The sequence below is a fragment of the Rhagoletis zephyria genome, unplaced genomic scaffold (assembly GCF_001687245.7).
Source record: "Rhagoletis zephyria isolate East Lansing unplaced genomic scaffold, Rhagoletis_zephyria_1.1 Rzeph_scaffold_12974, whole genome shotgun sequence".
Classification (NCBI taxonomy): domain Eukaryota; kingdom Metazoa; phylum Arthropoda; class Insecta; order Diptera; family Tephritidae; genus Rhagoletis; species Rhagoletis zephyria.
The window spans coordinates 5,670-11,336 of NW_016170046.1; the positions used below are offsets into that span (position 1 = coordinate 5,670).

General features: G+C 38.4%; 1 long non-coding RNA gene across 1 annotated transcript; it reads right to left on the reverse strand.

Moving 5' to 3' along the window:
* Positions 1–3,963: 3,963 nt before the first annotated feature.
* Positions 3,964–5,340, reverse strand: LOC108377924 (uncharacterized). The gene is made up of 2 exons (XR_001849374.1): positions 5,091–5,340; positions 3,964–4,850 (listed from the first exon to the last, which is right to left on the reverse strand). It is a non-coding gene; the product is annotated as an uncharacterized LOC108377924 (long non-coding RNA).
* Between the last annotated feature and the right edge of the window lie 327 nt (positions 5,341–5,667).

Below are 5,667 nucleotides of genomic sequence, written 5' to 3' on the forward strand. Positions count from 1 at the left end.
AAATAAATGGCGGCCATGCCAGTAGAAGGAACAGCGACAACGTTGCGCGTGGGCATTATGCCCCTTACACATACACACACACAAATGTGCATAAATACAAAGTCGCTTTGCCGCAATTCCGGCACGCAGTAATTTGACTGATGCACAGTGTCCTTTGCGCGTCCAGCGAATGCAGGCGGCGCGTCGCCTCGAAAAGTTGCTGCAGCCTAGAGTGCGCATCGCTTACGCAGTTAACAGTTGCAAAGCAATTATGAAATTTAAAGGATTAAACAAGTTTTCGAATTTCGGTCGAGTGGTTTAAAATAATAAAGCGCTGCGGCAAGGCAGAAACCCGCTGGAGATGGTGGATTAGAAGACGCTAATTTGGTTTTGGGTGCTTTGAATTAAGAAATGAAGAAATGAAGCAATGAAAAAAAGCAAAGTATGTACTTATCTTTATTGGCATGGCATTTGCTTTACAATGTGATAACATTTACTTCCGTTCTTTTTTGGCAATTCATATGAAAATCAGCAACTCCCGGTTGCTATCAACTAGCAAAGTCTTAATTGCTTCCTTTGCCTTGCAAATTTTCCTACGTAGTGATGTGTAAATGCTGTGGCAGTGTCTGCTGCGCCGGAAAACTCATTCAGAGTGCAAATCCCCGCATTCACACATTCTCCATGAATATTTGCACAAACTTTGACAGAAATGGGATACTGAAAGCCACCCGCTCACTCCCCGAAAACTCAACTCACTGTCTACCAAAGTGCATGCCTTTTTTTTTCTTAGCAGCGCGAACTATTCTTAGTTATTACATCCGACTGCTTGTTATTCCGCTTTTTCGGCTTTTGCCTCAGGTTACAATATTCGCTAGTAAATGGCGTCGCATCTACCGAACCATCATCGTAGCCATTCAAAACTAACGCAGTGCAAATTGGTGTGCAGAAAAGCAGGAGTAGCAAAAAAAGAAAACCAAAGAGGAATGATTCGTTAGGTTTTGATTTTCCTCGGATTGTGGGTGGAAATCGATAGGAGGGCAACATGCCGTGCCATCTTTAGTGGCACGAAGTTCACAAACAGCTACAGCGGATGTTGTAGCAAGTCGCACAAATCCCCTTATATACACTGATACATACTTACTTCCGTTTGCTAATAATATTCCATTAGGTGCAAAGTGCACTGAGAAAACATACGAGTTCAACTAAAGTTTGTTTTGGATTGGCGTATTTTTAGTAAGTACTACAATGGAGTATTTGAGATCCATGAACTACTTAATAAAAAAAGTGTTTCTTTGAGACGAAATCATCGATATGTATACCATACTCTAATATCCGACTGTAAATGCCGAATATATGACGAAAAAATTCAAAAAGACGACTCCTACGTTCAGCCAAAATTTTTTTTCTGGTGCAGTCTAATGTAATGTATGTATGTACAAAAGCACATAAACAGTTTTCTACGTAGTGCTCCATTCTCATTCGCTCCTTACCGCTGTCTGCTTTTGATATCGTTTTTGGTTTCACATTCATTCCCTTTGGCAATCACGATTTTCTCGAAATACATAGCCGCAGGTGTGGAAGAGCTGCTAATAATAGAGTTTGGTTTTGAAACAAAAGCCAATTTCGAATCAGCCGCAAAATTCCATTGCCTAGTTACACTTTCACTGCCAATTAACACTCCACCTACATACCTTTATCTTTCCCAATTTTGGCTTTCAACTTTAACTCAAAGGCAATTAAAGCCTTAGCCATCAAATCACGGACATTTCCGGTATTTACACATTCACATTTTTTAGGTGTACGTAGGCACACATGGGCACACATGGCCACATCTATTTAGAGGGTATATAAAATGCGATGCTTCATGAGTACTCGTAACCCAGGTGGATTTTGTGGTATTTGCAGCCGTCTATGTGAAATCAAATCTCTAGCAGTGCAAAAGCAAAAATTCCATCTCAATGCTGCTGAGTGTGCAACTGATTTGAAATCAAACACAAAAAGCAACTAAACCTAAATCCCACATCTCCATCATTTCGTTTTTCTTTATTTGTATTTCCACATTGTATGCAGTTAAAAATGAAGCTCTTCGTGGGCGTCAATAGCGGTTGCTTTGGCGGCATTGAGGCTGAGTCTGTCGTCTGCCTGTCTGCATTTGCATTTTATGCACCAAATGAGCAAACTTACGACGTATTTAAATGTCTTCCCGCCAAGTTACAATCATAAATAGCTACCAAGAACAAGAACAAGAATATTGAAAGTGCGGAGATGTGTAGCCATTCGCTGCTTCTTCCGGCGCAGCCTATTTACTTGACATTGTGCGGAAGTTGGGGCAATACTAATCATATTCTTATTTGACGTTGTCTACAGTTGATATACATACATACTTTTAACTGAACTATTTATGTTTACTTGTGATAAAATATATGTATTTATGTACATTAGAGTGCATCACCAAGAAAACTAGCGGTTTTCCGCCGGAATTATAACATCTATTATAATTTAAGACAGCCGCTGAAATATTTTGGAAAAATATTAAAATTTAAATGCTAGACCGATTTAAAATACCTGCAAAAATCTCATTACATACTTTGAATCCGTTGATAAAATTTTTAAAAATTTTGTATGCAAACCTCTTATGCCGTAACTCTTCTATCATCATTTAAGAAAAAATTATTTAAAACAAAATTTTATTTATAAAAAATCGATTTTTGAGGTTGAAAATACCTCCAGCTCACGTAAATATTTTCAGCTATAAATTTTATACTTAAATCCAATGGAAAAAAGACATTTTTTTTTTGTATGGAGAGTGATGCACCCTAATGTACATATACGCTGAGTTGAAGAAATATTGGCTGATTTCCATTTTTAGAAGAAGCTGGTTTATTGATGAGTAAAAGTATGTGAATTAAATTTTCTAGACTTCAGCAGGGAAGAAAAAAGAAGGCTGGTGAGGAGATGTGGTGATCTCCGAAATAGTGCTCTGCTATAATTTCTACCGCTTAGACTTTGTTGCCTTTTCAATTCTTCCTAATAAACAATCGTGGTACAGAGTTCAATAAAAATATTAAAAATAAAATGTTAATAAGCCACAATAACATTGACAAGCAGTTTCATTGGCGTGGAATCGATGCATTGCGAGACAAGTGGAAAAAAGTCATAGCTAGCGGTGAACAATACTTCCAATAAAATATTTGCACATTAAATATTTTAAATATGGAGAAAAAATATTTTAAAATTTACTTGTATACCACAAAATGTTGTAAATATGTGAGGAAGTTTTCTGAATTAAATAATATAATTAAAAAAATATATTTGAACCTCTTTCAACCACTATCTGCGTTTCTGTAAAAAATGTGGTATCAAATTGCATAATTAAATTCTATATTAACTCGCTCCATTTAATTTGCTGTTAATTAATTAATGTTGAATAACTCAGTGTGCATTTGTGTAGCGTGTTTGTGTGCTTGTTCAATTAAAAATATATCTTTATTAAATGAGCATTGTTCTATCAGCTTTCCCCTTTCTAAAAATTGAAAATTGCAAACTCACCTGGCAATGAGATTAATAATCCGAAACCCAGCGTCAGCCACGTGATGGTAGTAAGCGTTATGGCAGCGGTGTGGTAGCTGCTTGCTTTTAGGAAATGCATTATTGCCACAACCAAATGCATTTGCTGCACACGAAATCCAATTTACACAAAGTAATTAAATTTAATTGAAAATCGTTGAAGGATTTTTGTTGGTTGGCTATGAGTGATAACTGTAAACGAAACTAAATGCACCACTCGATGGTCCCGAGTTTAAGGAGAAACGGTTAGTTGCCGTACAACGCGCACTTCTTCTATGTTGCGTATACGACCTGGCGCACAATTTCACGTAAAATGTTTTATGTAAATTACCCGAAATTATTATTCACTTGACTTCGCTTCGATTAACTTTGAAAGCGCTTTTAGAGTTTAAGTTTTTTACCATTAAAATTTATTGCGAATATTTAGTGCGTATTGAGTTATGATCTAATAGAACGAGTTAAGCTAGTGGGCTGACTACGCTAAGCAACTTGCGCGCGGTTTATGCCTGCAGGCTACAAATGCCATTGTAAGTGGCAAACGTTTGTTGCATGCTGCAGCACAATATCTACTTATTCACACTCACTATTATCAAATTTGTGTGGTGCCTTTATAGTCACCTGAAGATTATCTGCACAGTGATTTTTTTTTGTTTTGCTGCAGTCGTTCTCCCTTCCCAGCTGCTGTTCGCTGCCTTTTTATGTTTTTTTTTTGAAATATTTTATTCGATTATATTCTTCACCGCTGACGCCAAGGTCCTTCTATTGGCAGTCCCGCAGTCGCACTCTAAGACTGAAAAAACAAACTTCGCTTCTATTCTTTGCACTGAAGCTGCACTTAAAGTTGTGTGTTTGTCCTTTTTTTTTGTGAATGGAAATGCGATGATATTCGTAAGAAGGAAGAAGTTCTCAAGTTGCCACAAAAGGTCTTTATGTTTTTCTATTACTCTTCTTTCCAGCTGTGTCGATCCGCCACCACTCGGAACTCAGCACTCGCCACTTTTCACCTTTTTTGCTTTGCTCGGTCGGTTGCACTTTTTTCGATTGCTTGTCTGCGCCTACCCTTTTTGCTAGTCTTACTCTTCGTATTGGTGTTTTTTTTTTTTGTGGATGATGTTGCCGTTGTAGCTGTGGCTGTGTTGTTGATGTTGCAGTTGCAGTTTCGCCCGCCGCTACAGTTTTGTTATCGTTCAAGTGTTTTTTTTTGTTGTTGTTGCAACTGTTATTGCACTTAAACGTCTCTTTGAGTGTTTTCGCCTGTTTTCCTCAATTGCTTGCCTTTTGCACGCATTCTCTGTGTACCTCACCTTTCTACTTCCTCTCTGCTCTTTCTANTTTTTTTTTTTGTGGATGATGTTGCCGTTGTAGCTGTGGCTGTGTTGTTGATGTTGCAGTTGCAGTTTCGCCCGCCGCTACAGTTTTGTTATCGTTCAAGTGTTTTTTTTTGTTGTTGTTGCAACTGTTATTGCACTTAAACGTCTCTTTGAGTGTTTTCGCCTGTTTTCCTCAATTGCTTGCCTTTTGCACGCATTCTCTGTGTACCTCACCTTTCTACTTCCTCTCTCCTCTTTTTCTTCGATTTTTTCAAAGTTGTTTACCACACTTTAGTTCTGCTCTCTTTTCCTCACGGTTTACCCTATTTAACGGTGTTTGTGGTTTTTCTGCTGTTTTGATTTTTTATGCCAATAAACTTTGTAGTGTAGCCGGCTTTTAGACGCGCTGTGGCTTTAACTGTTGCTTCCCTTCCGCTTTCGCTTGTCTGCTTTTCGTGGGGTACAGCTCACTTAGTACTTAGGCTGAGCGAAGAGAATGCATTTGTTTGTGTTATTCGAATGCATGTGTGCGTGCGCTGGCCGTGTAGGTGTGAATGTGGCAATGTGAGTGGTATATTGCTCCTCCGTGCGTTATTGCCGAGCGCAACTAAGCGAGCCGCAGCAAAACGCTTTGTTCAACTGTAGTTCACTAGAGCAAGACTGCAGAGCGCTTTGGCGCTGAACTTGTTGTCGCCCGTTACAAATGCGCATTTTGTCTAACTCGCAAAGTTTTCAATCCCGAAACGCATAGGGAATTTATTTAAATTTAAAAAGTATGCTAATATATTTCGTTTACGTAGGCTTTGCAGCG